The 22,822-nt window shown below is 36.7% G+C and overlaps 1 protein-coding gene across 7 annotated transcripts in view; it reads left to right on the top strand.

The window, feature by feature from the left end:
- DMD (dystrophin) overlaps positions 1 to 22,822 on the top strand; it is a 2,248,143-nt gene that overhangs the window by 1,618,388 nt on the left and 606,933 nt on the right. The gene's annotated exons all lie outside the window — the stretch shown is intronic.

Below are 22,822 nucleotides of genomic sequence, written 5' to 3'. Positions count from 1 at the left end.
GGAGCACAGTTTAGAGAATGTTAACTTATGTTATTCAAAATAGCATATCTCTGTGAGTCACTTGATTTCTCTATATGCATTTGCTTTTACCAAATCTTTTAGAACTCCTGTCTTTTAACACTGTCTATAATTTAGAAAGTTGTTATAAGGATGGCATTTATGCCTCCCATTGTGATCTATAGCAGGGACCAAGTAACAAGGCTTTCTCCAGAATGAATAACCGAGGGAAAGAATTTAGAACAGTTTCCTATAAAATCAGTGTTGTCTGTAAAGATATATTTATATATTACATATAATTTATTTTTAAATATTGATTGTTAAAACCTGTATGAGTTTTAGACAGAAGCACACAATATAGAGGATCATTTAAAGGCATTAAATGCCTATATACATTTTAGCATTTTTCCATGTAATGTCTAAAAAACCAAAATCACACTTTTCATGTTGTTTTGTTGTTGTTAAGTGGAAACACTTGTCTCTTCCTTTGACTGTTCAGTTACAGAGATCCCTAATGGGAATATATAAGAACCATATATTCTATTTATATTTACTTTTCTCTCATTCTTTAAAAGTTAATATTTTATTGATGTTTTCCAAAATACCTACTGTATTAATGAAGTTGTACATGTATAAAATTTGAATAAGTAGGAAATGGTATGTAGGGGCCATAATTTTTTAAACAGTAAGTGTGCTCAGTCAGAAAAATGTGGAGACTACTGCTCCTCAGTGTGTCAAATATCAGCTATCCCTCGGCCTGTAAGTAGACACCGTTGGTAATTCTGATTCTAGTACTAATTGTTTTCTCAGAAGAACCTATCATATGACATGATGGGTCTTAAGTAGACTTAGCTGAAATGGACGTTTCACTCACTTATTTTCTTTAACTCCTGTTTATACTGAATAGGAAACTACTTTATCAGTAAAAAGCAGAGAGCTTATAATTGCAGATATTCCCCCATTTGTCTCTTTAAATATGTATTTTACGGGGCTCATGGGTGACTCAGTGAGTTAAGCCTCTGCCCTGGGCTCAGGTCATGATCTCAGGATCCTGGGATCAAGCCCCACATCCAGCTCCCTGCTCAGAAGAAAGCCTGCTTCTCCCTCTCTCTCTGCCCTTTTTCCCGACTTGTGATCACCCCCTCTCTCTGTCTTTCTCTCAAATAAATCATAGAAATTTTAAAAATAAATAAATAAATAAATGTGTATTTTATAACTAGGAGACATGTTCTAGTTTATTTCTCTTCTTTGTTTGACCCTTAAAGCTTAGATTTCAAAGTAAAACTTTGTTTTAAATCACCTAGAAATACCCTTTACATGACTAGCTTCCAAATTGCATCGCATCTAATTTTAAACTTTTGTATTAACTTTTTATCCAATATTTAAGTCATATAAAATGTGTCAGATCTCCTTCTTTAAAAAATATAATAGATAAATTCCTTACACTGGAAAGTTCTTCAGATAACTTAGGGGTTGTGAATTTAAGTGTTCTGTAAGGCTGGAAGCAGAGGTGTGGGGGGCTGATTATTTTTTGATAATTTTGTCTTTTTGGTTTCCCAGTACACACCTGCTTATTTCCGATAACCTCTAATTATGTGGCAACTCTTTGTATGTGATCATAATACTGACTGGCATTTTTCAACAGCTTGTTTTTTAAGGTATAATCCTAACGCTAAAGCCCTGTTTTGCTTCTTTTTCTTCCCTCAGTTTTATTTATATTTCGGTGTTAGGACTAGGGCACCTATATTTCTTTCAGGGAATAGGATATAGAACTGACCTGCGAATTCTCTAAAGCAGAGATGAATTTTTTTTTTTTTACCATCATCACAAACTCTGTGCAGATGTCAATTAGAGTTTTCCCATTAGAAGATCAATTCCTTGCCCCCCCAATATTATTACTATCTAATCATTCTATCATATTCTTAAAATCTACTATTAAAAATGAACTTATTTGGTTTTGAGTATTGAGTCTATTTTCTGTTGACATGAAAAGGTACTAGGATAATTCTTTATAAAGTTACAAATGAATTCTTTCTCAACTCTAAAGCATAAGAAATGTTCTGTATCTTCATTTTTCTCTAAATCAGATAAAATGTGGCTCAAAATCTTTCTTCTAGATAGATGGGGAATTCACTGTGATGGTTATTTTTCGAGGTTCCCCATTCCACTGGTGTCCTTCAAAAGTTTTTGAAAGGCCTTTGAGTATACAGAAAAGAAATCTCCTGGTGGATATAACAAGTCTGCCCTTTTTTCCTTGCCTAGGGGTCTCAGTTATTCTAGATCATTTTCTAAAATCCAAGGTTTTCTAAAACAAAGAACTCTTAACACTTTTTGAGGGCAAGGAAATCCAGACTTCAGGGACATATAGCCATATCTGCCATCTAAACGTGAAAAAGTAAATATACCTCTTATTCATTTTTAAAGACATAACACAGTTACTTTTGCAGGCTGGTTATCTTGCAACACCATTCATCAAGTTTTAGCAGGTTGCTTGCTAAAAGTCGGAAAGAATGCAAGAAAGGGAAGCTAAAGATTCCTGAGGGGGATGAAATCTATAATGTTAGTTACTTCTGTCTATGAGATTGTCACAGGTAGGTGGCACAGTTTAAGGGCACTTGCCAGTCATACTGAGCTTACAAAGAGCAAGAATGTGGCTGATTTTAAAACTCAGCTTATAGTCTATCTTATGATTTGTTGCCTAAATCATAATATTCTCAAGAAGGAAAATATGGGCCATTATTAATGCCAGAGAATAAGGGTTAACTAAGCTTATCCAGGATAAACTGGATATATAGTCACCTTATATATAGATAAAGAAAGTTAAGTAAGTGTCAATACTTTACAAACTGAATTTTTTGATCTACGGACTCTTTCTTGCAAAGCGTTATGTTAAGTCGACATTGTTTACAATCTATTTGAAAAAAAAAAAGTAAGCATGCAGTTGAAGTATGATGAAATAGATTCTATGACTGGGTATATTCCTTTAAATTAAATCTGACAATACATGAGAATATCATCAATTGCAACGAGTATAAAATCCAACTCAAACTGACTTTAAGAAGAAAGAAAATTATTGGCTTATGAAATGGAACTATTACGTGGGCTTCAGGCATGGCATACCCAAGACCCCAGCTCATTGCTCAGTTTTGCCCTTCAACAATGTCATAACTGTTATAGGATATATTTTGCATACCATACTATATTAGAAAGGAAAGAAAACTTTCCTTTCTTGACCTTCAAATGAAAGCGCCAAGCTTCTGTGTGATTGGACTAGCTTAAGTCATATACTCACACCTAAACAAATCACTGTGACAAGGAGAATGGAAGTTTCCACCCTCATTCCTTGGTTTTACAGAATGAGATATTTTAAAGGTTAACAGTATACCTATTCTAGTCATTATTCCATATCAAGAAAGATTTCCCAGAGAAATCAATATTTAAATGAAAGGTAATTTCTTTATAAACAAACTAACCATCTTATATTAATGGTTCATTTTTTGTTTCATTAAATTTTCTATTTCTCATTAGCATTATATAAGTAATTGTGGAATTTAAAAGCTGGAAAGAGAAAAAAGACAGAATGCCATCTCTTTTCTCATTTCCAAAGGAATCGAAATGGATATACATTTTCATTTTCTTTCATTAAATGTCTCAAGAAATATAATGTATCACATAAACATGTATAAACAAGGATTCCCAATGCTGAAAAACAGGAAAAATTTTGTCATCACCTTATTTCATTCTTTTTTTTAATCCTCTCTCAAGTCTTTGATGACATCTCCAAATGTCAGCTTTAAGTCATAACAAAAATTGAGCAAAGAATAGTGTTGTTGTAATTTGGCCACTCCACCCTCTCCTCAAATATAGATGGACTTGAATAATATGTGAACATGTGTCCTGCTTTTTCTCATATTTGCAGAAATGGCATGAGCTTTTCTGGAGTCAGACATCTAAAAGTTTGCCTTATGTGTTACTGGCAAGCTACACAACTTCTACAATTCTCAGTTTGAGTGTTTGTAAAACTTGGATAGGAAACTGTTTGTTGGGGCACCTGGGTGGCTCAGTGGGTTGAGCCTCTGCCTTCAGCTCAGGTTGTGATCTCAGGGTCCTGGGGTTGAGCCCGCATTGGGTTCTCTGCACAATGAGGAGCCTGCTTCCCGCTCTCACTCTGCCTGCCTCTCTGCCTACTTGTGATCTCTCTCTTTCTCTGCGTCAAATAAATAAATAAAATCTTTTAAAAAAAGAAAGAAAACTCTTTGTCACAGTGTAGCTATCAGGATGAAAAGCATGCTTTAAGATCTTTGTAAATAAATCTCAACTCTGCAGTTGTATTTGTTCTACCTTTGTGTTACTTTTCGTCACATTTTCTTTTTGCTGTAATGTAACAGTGGTATTTTACATCATTCATCAAAGTAGACAAGTAAAGTCATTCTTTAAAACAAATAATTAATTTTATAGGATTCAGTAGGTTTGTATGGTGGTTCCTCTTGCTAATAGCAGCAGTTAGCCTTGGTGAAAAATGATAGACGAAAAAACAATTAATTGTGATGGCTATTTTTGTAGCATAAATAAATCAAATTTTCAAATCTGAGATGGAATCAAAGGGGCAATGGTAGTGTTTCAAAGCTCCTTGTCATTTGATGCTACAAACTTTTAAAAAGAGAGAAACTTGTTTTACTCAAATTGTTGTCCAAGTGCTTCAGAAAATGTGTGTTTTCCTAATAGATGAGAATTTTTTTACTTGGATTAGGAAGAAATGCTTGGAGAATAGTGGGAAGAGTAGCTTCTGTTGAAACAGGTTTTTAGACAGTGGAGTATGATAAGTATGCCTCAAGTCAAAGATGAAATAGCCTTGAGAAACTCAGTGGCTGGAGATAGGTGTGTTTGAGCCCAGGGTGGTATGCAAGGATATTTGCGCCTTCCTTGCCCTTCTTTCTTCTAAATCGTTCTTACCTTAAATCTCCAATTACTTGCTGAAGGGGGAATGGGAAGAAAATGTGCATGTTATTATGGGAAAGTTCTGCTAAGAACTATGGAGACTTTTAGAACAGAACTGTTCTGGATGTTAATGCCAATTGCCTAGTGTTTATTTACTTAAAGATAATGTCACACCTTGGGTTTCTGGGGAGCTGTCGCTGAGATGCAGTTGAGCGTACTGGAGTTTACTTGTGAGTGCTCTTGGGGTCAATAGAAGAGGGCAGAAGGAGAAGCTGAGCTGTGAAGCATTCCTAGTAGGGGTCTCATGTGACCTGAAGCTTCAGGGACTCTTCAGAATTGTTGTGATTTGAGAAGAGAGGACCAGCCCTTTATAACTTCATGTCTAGTCACTCATTGGAGATGAGCTTTCAGGGAGGGAAATATAAATTTGTAAGAGACGATGTTCTTCAGCAAAGGCAATTCCTAGAAGGGAGTTGACAAGCTGAAGGTTATCTACCAGAAGCACGTAACTCCCTCATTTTTGAAGGGGAATCTGGGAAGCATATTACAGCTTCTCAGTGCAGATAAGTTCATTATTTCAGATAGAGCCCAGCTGGATAAAAAGATATGTCCAGAATTGAATAGATTGCTAAAACAAATTGTATTATATTTTATGCCAATATTTACTGGATGATATTGTTTTGTTGCAGTATTTATTGTATATCCAAGTACACATATATTACTTTATAGAAACACATGCCACATATATTTCTGTGAAGATTATACATACCTATATGGAGTGTTATGGAAGGAGACATAGATAGATAGATAGATAGATAGATATGGCTATAGATATATATAGTCTATATAGTTATATATATATATGGCAAAATTTGGGGATGCTAAGTAAGTGTTACCCTCCCTATCAGGTGTTATGATTATGGTCTATAAGAAAGGTTCACTTAAGGCAGTAATAGATATACATAAATCTGTGTATATGTGTGTGTGTGTATATATTACTGATATAAATATTTATAATTACATATAATAAAATGAATTGTCTCTGGATGAATAGGGTTATAGGTGTTATTTATGCTGTTTTACAGAATGATGTTCCTATATAGTGTTATGAATGTGTACTGTTTCTTTATATCAAGTAAAAACAGCAAAAGAAAATTTAAATGATCACTATGGAAAAGAATTCCAGTGTATGACACTTAGATTTGTTCAATTTTTCCATTAAAATATTGAATAATAGAGGGTGCCTGGGTGGCTCAGTGGGTTAAGCCGCTGCCTTCAGCTCAGGTCATGATCTCAGGGTCCTGGGATCGAGTCCCGCATTGGGCTCTCTGCTCAGCAGGGAGCCTGCTTCCTTCTCTTTCTCTCTCTGCCTGCCTCTCAGTGTACTTGTAATTTCTCTCTGTCAAATAAATAAATAAAATCTTTAAAAAAATATTGAATAATAGAAATAAATATAAGAATATAAAAAAGGAACAGATTTTGAAAAAATGGAAAGAAATACTTAAAGACACAGAATTATTGCTGAGCTATCGTTATTGAAACAATAGCATCTGGCTTTGGCCAAATTGCTTCTGGCAAACTCCTTTTGGCCAAAACATGTTGGGCCAAATAATATGCTACTATAAAATTCTGGGCACTTATACCTACTATTTATTTTGCCCTAGTATATACCAGGCACTGGACTATGCACATGGCATTTAATGTGTTTAATCCTCTCAAATATAGTGCACACTAACTGATATTATGTTTGTTTCATGAAGGAAGTGATTCCGAAATGTTAAGTTAGTTGCCCAAAGCAAAACCATTGATAAAAGCTGGATTCCAACCCAGAATTATTGGCAAGAAACCATGTTCATACACACACACACACACACACACACATATATATATATACATTTGCATATACAAGATACATATATAACATATATTGAGCCTTAGTATTGAAAAATACTCTTTAGGACATATCTAGGGAATAGAAAGAGTAGGGATGAAAATGTGTTTGTTTCAGAAAGAAGATACATTTAAATAGGCGTTCTTATGATCTTCAACTGTCCTTTGAAAAAATATACTGAGGGAAGCAATAATAGGGAATCTGAATCTTGAGCAGAAAAACAACAGAGAACTTGTCAAAGAGCTAAGATAAAAATGTCAAAGAATAGAATAATTTTGCAGCCTAGATAGGCACCCATAGGGTAAGAAAAATTGGTTTCACCACAGTATGCATCTCCATAAACTAATGTCCAGTATCAAGCTATGATCAAGCTCATTCTTCCCCTTCACCACCCCTCACCCCAATATGCATCTCATAGGATAATTATATAGATAACTGTCTGTGTTCTTAACTAACTGACTAGGCCCCAGTTCTTGTTTCGATTGTGGTGGGGGGAGTGATAATATGAGTAATAATAGATGAAAGACAAGGCAGAATTGTGAAATTATTCAATTGATAGAAATGATGCAGAGAGGTAGAATGAAATTTTTAAAGATCTGGTTATTAAAGCATGTTTGACAAATACAACCATGAGGAAATCAAAAGAGAATTTTTTCAGGTTTTTATTTTAATTCCAGTTAATGTACATACAGTGTAATATCAGTTTCAGATGTAAAATTTAGTGACTCAGCACTTCCATGCAACACCTGGTGCCCATCACAGGTGCCCTCCTTCATCTTCATCACCTATTAAAAAAGAAAGAAAAAAATTTAATGTTATATTACAAGAACAAAATTAAATCCATTATTGAATGGAAGTAAGTGAGGATTACAGGGAACTATTGTTTTTGAACTGATAATACTTCACTGAAGAATAATAAATTTTAGGGGCACCTGGGTGGCTCAGTTGGTCAAGCATCTGCCTTCTGCTCAGGTCATGATCCCAGGACTCTGGGATTGAGCCCCAGGTCAGGCACTCTGCTCAGCAGAAGCCTGCTTCTCCCTCCCCTGCTGCTCCTCCTACTTGTGCTTGCTCACTCTGAAGTAAATAAATAAACTCTTTTTTAAAAATGAATAATAAATGTTAAAGTGTGTGGCTTGCACAGTATTATTGTCCTAGGTCAATATTGTTACGCACAGCTGTTAGATTATTTTTGGTAGCTAGCAGTAGCAAAAGCTTAGTGTGGTAAGTAATAGTTACTCTTCCCTACTGTGTGACTCTCAGTTATTATGATCACAATCTGTGTAAAAGGTTTACTCCAGGAAAATATGCAAATATTCTAAAATTTAAAGGTAGGATTCAATTAACCTTATAGAGGGTATCATGTAATCAGAATCTTTGGATTCAGTGTAGAGATACAGCATGGTTTGGACTTCAAAATTTGGGTACCATTCCAAAAAGTACAGGATCAGTACTTGCTGGATTTTTGTATCTGGTCCTGGTAAAGATGAGGAGTGTCTCTAACATCTTTTAACCTGAACATGTATCTTGAATAACAGTGATCTCATAAATGAAAATTCATTTCTAACATTCATTTCGCTCATTAGCAAGGCCTCTGGTGTTGACTGTGATTAAAATGGTTAAAGTACTTGTAGCACCTGCCTCAGGAATCTGACCTTTCTGATTAAAATCTGACCCCATCCCCCGTATGAATTCCTGACCGAGGCAACTGACTGCTAACACATTCATACTATCACATCTGTGCTGAAGAATCTTAAAGTAATTATAGACTTCATAACATACAACTCATAATTTTCTAACTTGAAAGATGATTTTGGGGTTTTGTTTTATTTTATCACAGACATTTTAACCTGCATCAGATCAAGAGTTTTAAATAATTCATAATCTCCAACGTCAAATTTCTTGTCTAACTTTTCCTCCTTACAGAAGTCACCATGGGCAGTTGAAATATGTACGTGTCAGTTTGCCTTGATTTAGGATATTCAGGCTTAAGAATATATCTGTCTAGTAAACAAGCCAACTCTGTGTCAACTAGTTTTTTAAAAATTTTTTTAAAGATCAATTTAGTTTAGAGAGAGAGAACATAGTCATACACACATGTGCACACATGCACACAATCAGAAGGAGGAGCAGAGGGAGAGAATCTTTAAGCAGACTCCCCACTGAGTGCAGAACTTAATGCATGGCTCAATTCCAGGACTCTGGGATCATGACCTGAGCCAAAACCAGGAGTCAGCTGCTTAGCCTGCCGAACCACTCAGGCGCCCCTGTGTCAACAAGTATTTTTGCCCGGATTTTGTCCTTATGCATAAGTGTTTTAAATGAGACATGTCTTTCAACTTTGTGCCCTAACTATATGAGAAATTTGGTTATCTTTAGTGGTCTAACAACAAAACCAAGCATGAAGCCCCCAAAATTCATTGTATATATTCAGAAGAGGCAACCCTTTTGTTTTCGTTCAATCACAAATAAAGTGTTATTATGTGAGACTATCTCCCTGGCTTGTATGGGGGTAATGGGGCATGGGATTTACAGATTTGACAGTAACTGAGAGATTGAAAAGATATGTAGCTCTTCCCTACAACTTTGCTTAATGAAACCCTCAGTATTGCTGTGAAAAGAGCTTATTGTTTGCTTTTCATGCAAATCATCTTAGTTTTTATTTGTTCATCTAATAATCTGTAATTTAGAATAATGTAGTCTTTTTTTTTCTGCTACTGTTGTGAAGTAGGAAGCAGAAAATGGTAACAGGAAATGGATGAGCGAGTATCCATCCCATAAATCGGAGTTCATTCTTTCTCTTTCCCTTCCTTTCCCCCTTCTTCCCTTCCTTCTTTGTCTTCTTTCCTTCCTTTCTTCCTTTGTTTCCTTCTTTGTTTTCCTCTTTCTTCCCTTCTCCCTTTCTCTCTTCCTGTTGATCTATCTGTATTTTCGGCTTTGTCAATACGAGAATCATTGATTGTAAACAAACTGGCTGATAGTGAATTTTTTCTGAAGTCACGTGAGATGGGTAAGTGGCCTGGCGCTCTGCATTTGGGTTATTTGCTCCAAATAACCCTTATAAGGTTATGATCTTAACTAGTTTTCAAAAATAATTTCGAATAACACTGCGCTTCTTAAACATCTCTCCAGTATGAACCCTTGCATTAAAGAATGAATCCAAGTAAGTCTGTGGTGTGACTTTTACACCAGAGGTGTGTATGGACTGACACAGCCAGGTCACAGACTTCAATTGTAGCCTTATCTTCTCTGTACATATTTGCATATCTAAAACGTCTCATCATTATGTTCTGTATAACAAACTCATCATGTTTTTAAAGGTGGTGTGGGTAATGGGAAAGAGAGGACCAAAACGTTGCTTCAGCTCCCAACTCTTGCTGTAAATGTCATCACCACCAACATTTTAAATGCATGCTTTTACTATTTTGCAGTTCTTTTCCTTTGATTACTCTTGTTGATGCAAGCCTTTAGGCATAATATTTGTGTACAAAATTTATGCAGGATTTTTGTACTAAAGAGACAATGAGCTATCTATTGTACTTTGAAAAACCTCATCATTTAAAAATTTCTTAATTTTGTTTTGCTTGGAATGATCAGAAAGAATAAAGCAGATGTGTGATTCATCTCCTGAGAATTAGAATGGAGGATTAGTATTTCAGGTCTTTCTTAATATTGGCACATCTGTGAATCAGCAATAGATTTCTTTATAGTTTGAAATACAAAATTCTAGACTTAATTAAAATCTCACTGATGTTCGCCACTAGATGATTATGTATTTCAATTTTCTTTCATTTTGTTTTCAATTTATCATTGAGGAACAGTTCACAGGTCTCTTCCGTCTATTTGTTTTGTTTGTGTCCATGTTTGTATTTCATCATTTGGGAGAAAAGTCTTCTGCCATTCTGAAGGTCATTTACCTGAGAATAATAGAAAGATGCCTCAATTCAAATAAGTGCATAGTAATTATCTATCAGTGATCACTGCTCATTAGTTCCATTTCAGGAGGAGTGGCCTGGCTCCCTACCTCCTACATACTCTCCTATCCCCTCCCCCAACACTGTATCCCAGAGCCTACCATTCATTCAAGTCCTTGGGCTAACTTGGCCACCCACTGTGTTCTTGTTGTTTTGTGTATGGTAGTGACAAGATTTAATTGGATATTGTTGAAAAGACACAGAGGCTAACTCTCAATTTTCATATGTGGCTCTTCCCTCTCCTTCTGTACCACCTCCTTTCCTTGATGAGAAAATTGCTCTCTCCATAGTAACAATTAAAAAAAAAAAAGCTTTCCAATTTTTGGTAGTACTTGTTGCAGAGAAAAGAAGTCAAAAAGTAGAAGCAGTTTAAAAATGAGAAGGGGGAGGAAGACAGCTGGGAAGAAGGCTTAATGTTGATGAGTAGGTGTTGATGGGGGAGAATGAAGCTGAATGAGCAAAGCTGAGGGGAAGTTGGTGTCTCTGTATCTAAGAAGGCAGTACCCCTTCCTTTCCTGCAGGCTGTCATTCCCCCAAAGATAAGGACTTTGTTCTGGATTTCTGCCAGGATTCACTCCTGGAAGAGCTGCTTGTCACAAAACAGCAACACCCTGATTTCCTCAGGGAGTTACAGTTCATTAATTTTTCTTAATGTAACGCTTTTGTGAGCTGCAGTTTCCACCTCTTAATAGGGACATTCAGAGGGACTTTTGGTGATGGGATGAGGAAAAGGCGACAGTACACCTCTCCTGCCTCTGGAGGTCTTTAGTTAAACCAGATCTGCCCTGGAGAGCTGATTTCTCACTGCTTAATGTCTCCTGTGCTTTCCAGATTGTGGAATTTTGTAACCCTTGACAATGACTTTCACATAGTACTGAACGAGCCCCCAAAAGTATACCACATCATGTCAGGCAGTTTCATGCGAAATGACAGCAGGACATTTGTAGTAGGCTAACTAATGGCTCCCCAAAGAGAGATATGTCCTCAACCCTGGAACCTGTGAGTATGTTACCTTCCATGCTGGAAAGGACTTGCAGAGGGGTGAAGTTAGGGATGTTGACGTGAGGGGTGCCGGGGTGGCTCAGTTGGCTAAAGTTAAGCAACTGCCTTTGGCTCAGGTCATGATCCTGGAGTCCCATGATCAGACTCCTGCTCAGCGGGAGGTCTGCTGCTTACTCTGACCCTCCCCACCTTGTGTTCTCCCTCACTCTCTCAAATAAATCAATAAAGTCGTTTTTAAAAAGCCTTAAAAAAACATGTTGATGTCTGTACTGTCATTTGCACTATGGAGTATGATGCCTCCATCAGAAAGGATGAATACCCAACTTTTGTAGCAACATGGACGGGACTGGAAGTGATTATGCTGAGTGAAATAAGTCAAGCAGAGAGAGTCAATTATCATATGGTTTCACTTATTTGTGGAGCATAACAAATAACACAGAGGACATGGGGAGATGGAGAGGAGAAGGGAGAAGGGAGTTGGGGGAAATTGGAAGGGGAGGTGAACCATGAGAGACTATGGACTCTGAAAAACAATCTGAGGGTTTTCAAGGGGCGGGGGTGGGGAGCTTGTGTGAGCCTGGTGGTGGGTATTATGGAGGGCACATACTGCATGGAGTACTGGGTGTGGTACATAAACAATGGATTCTGGTACACTGAAAAGAAATTAAAAAACTAAAAATTTTTTTAAAAACCATGTTGATAGGGCAGGGGGTCTTGATGAATTATTTTTGGGTGCCCATTGTAATCACAAGCGTCCTTAGAAGAGAAGAGGCAATGTAATCCTGCAAGCAGGCAAGGGGAGGAATGAGAAGATGCTAACCTGCTGACTTTGAAGATGGGCAACAGGGCCAAGAACCAAGGATGGTAGGTAAGCTCTAGGAGCTGGGAAAGGCAAGGGAACCAGATCTCTCTGAGAGACTCCAGAAGGAACAAAAGCTCCTGACAAGTGCTGACACTTTAAATTTTTTAATTTGATTTTTAAATTAAAATGCTGACACCTTAATTTTTGCTTCTAAGACCTATTTTCAGATTTCTGACCTCCAGAACTATAAAATAATAAATGAAGATTATTTTAAGCCACTAAATTAGTGATAATTTGTGACAACAGCCATAGGAAACTAGTATAGCTGTGAAAAATTTAATAATAACTGATTTTATATAATTTTAATGCAGGCTTTCTTACTGGGATTTATTTTTTTAATTATAAGAAACTATATAAGGTATAGAGAAAGTGTCATGATCCCTCCATTTTAACCATAGATCTATGTATTTCCAGTATTACAGAAAGACAAATTTGAAACAATTGTGTGGACTAACAACAGTGAGGATAAAAGTTGAGAAAGTGTCCATCTGGAAATGATGTTGGGAGAAGAATGAATACTAACAAACCAGTTATGTAATTTTCCCTCCTGTTTTTTTTTTTTTCTTTTCCCATGATTTGTTTAACCCCTTGCACTCAGTTTTAGATACTGTAGATAGTCTTGGACAGCAATGAAGCCTTGATGGGTTTAGTGGCATGAGAAACATCACAAGGGCAAGAAGGTGAAGAATATGTTTGAGAAGAAAAAGCAGAGTAGCCGGTCCGGAGGTCTGTGGCACGCAGACAGGGATAGGCTTAGGAGTCAAATGGTTTTCTCCTTTTAAGTGGCTGGCTGCCTTTGGGGAAGTTGCTCATGTGTAATAATGGATATCTAGCATCCAGCTAGGTAGCATTGTTGTCAGAATTAAATCATGTTTGTGAAACATTGAGCCCAGCTTCTGCTGCATTGTAGCTGCCCAAGAAGTTCTGGCTGCAATGTACCAGAAAAGGATGATCTGAGGCATTTTGCTCTACCTCCACTGTCTTAGTTCCGTGACCTTGAGTAAATTATGTAACCTCTCCCTGCCTCATTTTTCTTGTCTATAAAAGAGGGTAAGAGTACCTGGCTCAGACGGTCGGCCTCCATTAATAAAGGCAAGATGCTTAGGGTGATATCTGGCACACAGGAAACTCACAACACTAGTTGTTATCATGTTGTAATTGTTATGCTGTAGCAGTTTGTACTTGATCTTAGCCACAAGGCTGAGAAGTGATGCTGTAGGAGCTTGAATTGTAAAATGGTGCACTTTTAGAGGGACGGGGTGACGGGTTTTGGTACTTATTGCCGGTGAGTATGGTATTTGAGTGGAGCAGGCAGATAATTACTGTTAAAAGATTACAAGATGTGTATTCACTAAACCAAACTGTTTAATCAATTGCATCCCTTACATTCCCTTTCTCTCTTCTTTTTTTAACCTTCCATTTTGGGCTGCCCATTGTACAGATATTTAATACTCAGTCTTCTCTTCAGTAACACATGTGGTATGAGTTACTCTGGTCACTGCTGGTGAAAAACGTCATCCCGTTCATGAACCAACAGCTCAGAATTAGCTTTCACATTAGCTTACCTGGCTTTGTGAAGTTTTAATTGAAGTATTGACCTCATTACTACCCCTCTGGCCACTATCTTAGAGAAAACTTCCACTAAAAGTAAGGCAGGTCATTAATAGAAGAAAGAGAGAGAGAATTGAGATTGAAGTATTGGAAATTAGAACCAACTGACAGTACCGTTTTATGTATTATTACCACTTTTTGTCTCACCTGGTCTCACACCACCAAAATGTCTGAGGCAGCAAAGGGTGAGCAATTTTGCTCACATCGTATAAACAAAACAGGAAAGCGAATAGAGAAATCTTACTGAATCCTTTCTCCAGAGACTGCTCTTCTTTTTAAATTACTTAAAATTTATTGAAATGGGTGTTAATAATAAGTGCCCTTCCCAATAAAACAGGGAATTAAACTTAACTCTTCCCTACAATGTAAACAGCTTGATTAGGTATGCGGCATTACAAAATCCATTTAAAAACTGATTATACTTGCCCTTGGAGCACATCTAGAGCTCACAGTTAAGAAGCTGTACACATTTTCCTATCAAACAGAACATAAAGTTTCCATATTCCTCAGAATCAGCTTCGTCTGAGCCATGTGTTTGCTTGGAACTGTGCCACATAAAGCAACCCCTTCACAACCCCCCCGCCCCCCGAAGCTGGGCTTTTTTTCATGCTGCAGAGCAAGTGTGTGATTTACTGGCATAGTGTGCTAATGTAGACCCATTTTTATAGGATAAGAACTAGTACAGTCCAGGGAATTGAAAAGTATATCTGAGGTTCTCCCTCTAGAATATGTCCCCTCCTTTAAAAGCTGTCACACTGCAAGTTCCAATTGAGTTAAAGGCTGTTGAGCTCCTACAGGGAAATATATTCTATTGTAATTTTTATGTGCCCCAATAACAGTCTGTTCTCTGTTTACTGAAGAGAGTTTTTATGTCATAAAATGGTATTTTTTTGACAGAGAAGCAGAATCATTGTTTTATTATAGAAATTTTCCTCTTACAACAGCAAAAATAAATAGATCATCTCTTAAGCTTCTGATCAATGTCTAATACCTCGTACCCCCCAGCAACACCTCCCTGCCAGTGGATTAACACTCCGTGAGAGCAGCTCTGTTCACCTACCAGGAAATGATCTTCACAAATGATTTACAGCTAAACCGGGGCTTAAACACATAGTACCCAATCAAAGGCAGATTTTTTTTTTATCTTTTCCCCAGTCATATAATTTCTGAGAAGAAACAGATTAATGTCAGTCTCTGAGAATATGTAAAGTATGTTGTCCCTGTTGAAGCACGAGGCCCAATAGTCAAGCTTTTTTCCCTCCCTCTCTCCCTCATCTTACACTTACTTGTAAAGCTTCAAGAGGTTTTCATACCGTGAAGATACCATTTTTTAGCACAAGCTTAGAATTGTTCACTCTGTCTGTTATCTTGGCTTTGTAGCACTCAGAACTTGGTGACATCAGAAGGTTGAGACCCGATCAGTTAAATACATTCTACATAACATATTCCTCAACTGCTGCTCTTACAAAGAGACCAGGACTAGCTGTAGTTGACTAATTTCTACCTAAGGTATTTGAATGCTGATAAATAGATTTATTACTTTCATCTCCCCCAGTTTGATTGATATAAATGTAATTACCCTCATTTTACAGATGAATAAACTGAGCCTGATTCTCTCCCTATATAGGCAACATGAATCAAACAGCTGTGCCAATTATTTTGATAATTCATGTCTTCACATGCGCCACTCGAAGATAGAAAAAGAGCATTTGGGGGCTTGAATGACACCAGTTGACCGCGCGCATGGGTTTTAATTGCCTCTGGATAATTGCTCATTCCCCCGTTTGACTTGCACTTACAGGTAGCGTCACAGAACAGTAATATCTCTTACTTTGCCTCAGTTTATTGGTGGCTGCCACTGGCAGTAAAAACCAAGGTTCTTGTCTCAGCTAAATAAGTGATATCTTGACAATGTTTTGAAAAACAAAAAGGCTGAAATCATTCTTAGCATAAACTTTTATTTGCTTTGAGCTTTTATTTTTGAGGGGATTAGTATAAAACTTGTTAAATAACAGGCCTCTTTCTTAGAACCTGAAGAATTACCTGAAGACTTAGTTCCCAAAGAAAATATCATTGATCTAATGCAATGATAGATATAGAAGAACATTGCAACATTATGGTCACAAAATGTGACATCATAATAGTATATTGATTATTCTTACTACCACTGATAATAATCTTTGAAGTTATATTTTGGAGGGATCCCAATTCTCTCTCCTACTCTGACATTCTCTTCATTCTTCAGAGCAGAAATCTAAGAATTTAGCATTCTGAATATTTACTTTTTTCTAAACTGAAACTGTAGTCACTCTCTTCTGCTATCTAATTTAATATAATGTTACAAATAAAATAAGAAAATCTGCTTAATAATTCTCTGGGACACTGTTTTTCCAGCAGTGGGGTTGATTTTATTTTGCTTAATTGCAGTGGAGTTAATATTTTCTGCTGAAATAAAAGGGTGTGTGAGGTTAAGTTAGGAATGGTTTACAGCTGTGCAGCCACTCTGGAAGACAGTGTGGAGGTTCCTCAAAAAAATTGAAAATAGAACTACCTTATACCCTAGCAATTGCCCTACTGGGTATTTGTCCAAAAGATACAAATGTAGTGATCCAAGGGGGCACATGCACCTGAATGTTCATAGCAGCAGTGTCCACAATAACCAAACTATGGAAAGAGCCCAGATGTCCATTGAGAAATGAATGGATAAAGAAGATGTATACAAGGGAATATTATGCAGCCATCAGAAAAATGAAATCTTGCCATTTATAATGATGTGCATGGAACTAGAGGGTATTATGCTAAGTGAAATAAGTCAATCAGAGAAAGACAATTATCATATGATCTCACTGATATGAGGAATTTGAGAAACGTGACAGAGGATCCTAGGGGAAGGGAGGAGAAAATGAAACAAGACCAAACCAGAGAGGGACAAAAACCATAAGAGACTCTTAATCTCAGGAAACAAACTGAGGGTTGCTGGGGGTAGTGGGGGAAGGATGGGGGTGTCTGGGTGATGGACACTGGGGAGGGTATGTGCTGTGGTGAGCGCTAGAATTGTGTAAAACTGGTGAATCCCAGAACTGTACCCCTGAAACAAATAATATATTATATGTTAATTTTTTTAAAAGATGCTTAAACATGTAAAGAAAAAAATATGACCCACAATCAAGTGGGAAAAGAGCCATGGAGAAGGACCATGAGATGAGTCATGTGTTGATATTATCAGGCAAGGATTTTAAAGAAGCTTTAATGAATATAGTCAAGGACTTAAAGTAGGAAGGGGAAGGTAGTCATAATGAGTAAACTGATGAGAGAACTTCCACAGAGTTCACCTGAATTTAAACCATCCTTTGAAAACATTGATGTAAATTTAAAAATGGTTTGGTGCGGGAAAAAAAAAAAAAAAAAAGAAATGGTTTGTAGGGGCAACTGGGTGGCTCAGTCAATTAATTCTCTGATTCTTGTTCTCAGCTCAGGTCTTAATCTTAGGGTCATGAGCTCAAGGCCTGCATCAGGCTTCACACTATGGGCCCACTTAAAAAAATGGTATACATGTTTTCATGACTGGAAATTTAAACAGAGGGGCTGGAAGAGGGTTTTCTTGGATTGTTGCAAGTGTAGATTTCTAGTCCTCTCTTCAAAAGAACTTTGGATGCAGTGGTGGAAGGTTAATATTTCTAAAAATGCCACATTTACTGTGGCTCTCCTCTGTTCTCAAGATTCTATTGCTTCCCACTGCCTTAAACATCACGTTCTTACTCATTCATCTGGTAGTCTAAGCCCCTGCCTCCCTTCCCAGCTTGATCACAGCCATCATATTTCTTTACACTACTCACACACTCTTCATTCAAGCACTCTAGTGTGTTCATGCCTCCATCTATTGGTGCAAGCTCGGTCCTTGCCCTGGAATTGCCCCTCCCATCATTAGGTCCTTATTAGTCCTGTTCATCCCCCAAATGATAGTTCAGGTTCCTGATCTTCTAAGGCACTTTCCCTGAGCGTGCTTATATGAGAATTGTATTCTTCAGAATCCTGTCAGCATAGAGTCTGTAGAGAGTAACGTTCGTCATTTACATGCCATCTTCTCTTATTGGCTAACTGTGTGGAAGCAAATGGGCAGGCCTGAAGATTGTCTCCCCAACAGCATTGTGAGTCCATTGCAAGTTCCTTGAATTCATTGAGGATGCTCTTTTTTGCCATCCTCTATCACGTGCAAAGCACATTTCCTACTGTAATGTATTGTGCATAGAATCCTGCCAATAAATATTTCCTGCCCATTTGATTGGTCCTCCACTTAACCTGTTAGCACTGGCCTTCGTTATCTGCATTTCTGTGGCTTTGGACAACATCTTTAGGATGCAAAATCAGGATGTTCCACACCAGGCAAAATATTACAAACAATGCCCTCAGATAATTCTGTTTCACTTCTCATGTCATGTCATTTATCTTCCATTTTATTAATTTGGTTCACTTATAATTCAGTTTGCTGTATAGGGCACTCCGATTAGATAGAAGACAATTTATCTTGACCAACTGAAGTTAGAATGCCTCCAAAATGGTGTTATTCGAGGTAGAACAAGAAAAGAATAATGGAAAGTTGGAGCAGAAAAAAAAATCCCAAAACATGGGTACTATAAAATGATTTCATTTTTCCCTTTCCTCTAAAATATATGGAGGGAGAAAAAAAAAAACATGTCACTTATTTCATCGGGTCATAACATCAAAAGTGAATGTGATGTACATGACAGAAACTGGTCTTAAAACTGCCCCAATTATCCTTTGTCAACATGTGAAATTTATAGAACAATAGGGTTTCAAGCAATGCGAACAATGTAGAATAACAGATCTGATGTTGAACAGCTAAAAATATCAGAGCCCTTTCTGTCAGCTTAGAAATGTATTTGCAAATCATTATCAACAAATTGTAGCCTAAAATTCTTCTTTCTTCTTGACTTTGAAATTATATTTCAAGATCCCCAAATTAGACCACATTATTTACTTATTGGCTTGTGTCACTGGAAGGAGTTTCCATTTTTGCATATTAAGGGGTTTATGAAGTGACAAATAAATCATTCCTTTAAGTTTTCCATAGCAGAATGACTTGGAAATGATCGTCATAATCTCTTTTTCAAACACAGGAAAGAATTTATTTTTAAAATAACATGCTAAAGTTGGATGCCTGGGTGGCTCAGTCAGTTAAGCTTCTAAGCCTTGATTTCGGCTCAGGTCATGATCTCAGGGTCATGATCTCATGAGATCAAGCCTCCAGTCGGGCTCTGTGCTCAGTGGGGAGTCTGCTTGAGATTCTCTCTCTAACTGCTTGTGCAAGAACTCTCTCTCTCTTTCTCTCTCAAGTAAACAAATAATCTTTTTTTAAAAATAACATACTGTTAGTAGAATAGGTTTATAGTACACCATTACAAGAAAGGCTTCAAATGTGGGAGGCTTAAGATAAATTTGTTTTGTCCCCCCATAATGCCAACAAGTAAGAAAGACATTATATGAGAAGTAGATTTGGGCAATCTATTTGGAGACGCAGCTGAATGCAAGAAAAGAAGCCAGAATGAAGGCGCTCAGTGAGGCAGTTGGAAGCTAGACATAGGAATAGCTTCCTCATAGGGAAAACTCCTTTACTTTCTAGAATGGCTACAATTTAGGACTTGCCTGCCTTAAATGTTTTTTTTTTCTACCCATAAAGTAGTTTAATAAACTGTTCCACCTTGCCCATCTTTGATGTTAATTTTTTAAGGTTGTAAATAAAAGAGTAAAAGGTTTACATTTTTACATTACAGGAAAGCTGAAGTCATGTTTGTGTCCTGAAAATGGCAGCAACTGAAAATCACCGTAGGCTTTAGTTCTAAATATAACTATATGAAGACTGTTGATTTTTGTAGAAAATATTAAAAGTGTAAAGAGTTTGTTGTTAAGGTCTTTTCTTAAACATATAAACACTAAATATTCAACTAAACTGTAGAGTTTTCTATGTGAATATTATTTAGGTAGAATTCTGTTTTACCAAATGCAATAAAAAAATGTAATTCTTTCTGAGAACCTAAAATGACCTACTTAGAGTATGTATAGTTTCATTGTTTAACTCCCCTTTTCATAGAATTGCTATTTATAACCACTTCCTTCAACCCTGGGGGGACTTAGTAGGATTAATGACTTACTTTGTATTTGAAGATTTTTTTTTTCTTCCATCTTTGCTCAGCTAGTGGAATCCATGATGAATTCTCATCTCCATGGGGTAAGCTGTTTTTAGTAAAGCCCAGTAGCTGGCCTATGACCCCTTAGAAATAGCATTGATTCCTTCCTGCTCTCGTGTTTGTTTCTTTTGGAACGATAGAATCCTGTAGTCATGCTCAATTATTATGCTTTGGTACTGTTAAGCATGTAATGGTTTTAGTTTTGTTCACTTAAGTTATATATGTAATGAATACATGGGCTCCTATCAGAAAAACAAATAAGCATAAATAGCATTCTACCTGTTTAGCCTAACAACTAGAGACCACTACAGCTAGAATGAGGATGCTGAACAAAAGAGGACTGGAGGTCATTTGAGGATAAGGATTAGAGTAGAAAGAGTGTTCTGGTGAGAGAAACATCTGGTAAGAACACCAGATGGGGGCAAAGAAAACAATTTCATAGATGGGTATTTTGGAGGTGGGTACTTTAATGATTAGATCTAAGGTATTCTCCCATCTGTGGGTGGCTCAGTGGAATAGAGGTGAAGGTCATTCTATTGGAAAAGTTTGGAGGTTGTAAAACAAGTTCTTGGGTAAGAGAAATTATAATAGCAAATAGAATATACTCAAAGGAAAACCAAATGAAAAGAAAAAAGTAATCATTGTTTTCACTGCCTGTGTGTGTTCTGTTCACTAGCAAGAAAGTCTTTCAGTCACTGTTTTTGTAATATCTTAATCAAAAAATATTTAAGTATGTCATATTCAAGTCCTTCCTTTATTTCTGGAAAGAAAGCCAAGGGAGAAAATTCCCATTCTGCTCTACTGAGAAACCACTATTTAATGAGTATATCAGTGTCTGATAAATCCCATAGCAATATATATTATTGTACAGTGTCTTTTTTAGAAATGAACCTTTATATATATTGACCAAAGAGTGGGATAAAGAGTTACGATTTTGTTTTAAAATTCTTTAGAAATGCATAGTTTTATTACAGCTATGAATCTCCTTAGGTTTTTAAGGAGACTGCTTCAAAGGATGTCATTAATAATCTTCTCAGGTGCTTACAAAGCATGTGTCTGTCAGCAGAAATAGAGAATCACCCAACTAGAGAACAGGTTTCACAATACCCTGAGACCTATTTTATTCATTAGAGAGGAAAATGGCTTGTGTTAAGTCTAAATTGACATGCTTGCTAATTTCAGCAGTAAAAGCTGTTCATTGTGGTCAGGTTTAATTTAAATTAAAGTTGATCAGGTTACTTCTACAACCTACTTCTGAAAGAAATTTGTGATCCTAAAAGAAAGAGTAAAGTAAAGCCAACATTGAGAAATATATCCAGAAGAGAGAAGCAAAGAATATCTTCATTGTTTGAGGATGGATTAAAATAAAATCAAATGAAAACAATGATAATCTTTGTTATATAAAAATTTCCAAGTATCAAAAACCACAAATTTGCCTTTAAATTACACAAAGCATACCTAATCCATTCATCCACAGTTACACCCATAGTGCCTAGAACAGTACTCAGCACTTGAGATTTACAAAATGAAAGAATGAGTGGATAAATGAATGAATTTTTGTGCTTTGCTACCTCTGTTATGTAGAGTTCCTGGTTAAATTTGAGGCAATTATTTGACTTTATCTGAGGGTTCTGGTTAAAGCTATTTTTTAAAAAATCTCTTGAATGTATTAAATATTTAAGAGTCAGGAATTCCAGAGTACATTTTAAGCTTGCTGGGCCACAGATGACCAGAGTTTAACATTCTAACCCTGGAAAATATCTTATTTCATAACATCTATCTACTACTATGTGATTCCCATTCTGAAATTTGTTCAGTACTCTCCAACTGACTTATGCCACTTACTTCAATAGCTGTCTTTGGCAATTTGTTCCATATTTCAAACACCCTTTTGTGTAAAGAAACCATAAAAGTTAGAAACCTGAAAATTGGATTTTTCTTCTGAGCAATCACAGTTTATAAATGTGGAAAATTGGTTAAAAGTTAGCCCCTCCAATTTTTCAACACAGAGAGGGGAAAATGCTCAAAATAGATGTGTAATGTTTGGATAAGTTCTTGCCATTATTTTAATATTACCTAAAGCAATTGAGCTGAAATCACAAGGCCTGTCTCCCTACCTGTTCACGAAAGAAACATTGTAAGATCTTCAAAACTTGGCCTTTCTCAACCCAAAAATCTTTAGAAAATCAGCAGTTGTCAAAGAGCTTAGTAGTCAACTAAGTTTCAGGAACATTACCATCTAGCCCATTTCATCCCTTCACATTCACTGGCCTCATGAGGTAGTGGAAACAGCTTCAGATTTAAAACCATAAAGACTTCTAGCTTAGTTACTAGTGTGGTT

Source organism: Mustela lutreola, chromosome X, assembly GCF_030435805.1.
Source record: "Mustela lutreola isolate mMusLut2 chromosome X, mMusLut2.pri, whole genome shotgun sequence".
Classification (NCBI taxonomy): domain Eukaryota; kingdom Metazoa; phylum Chordata; class Mammalia; order Carnivora; family Mustelidae; genus Mustela; species Mustela lutreola.
Note: the sequence above shows the minus strand (reverse complement) of the source record. Positions and strands in the feature narration are given on the sequence as shown.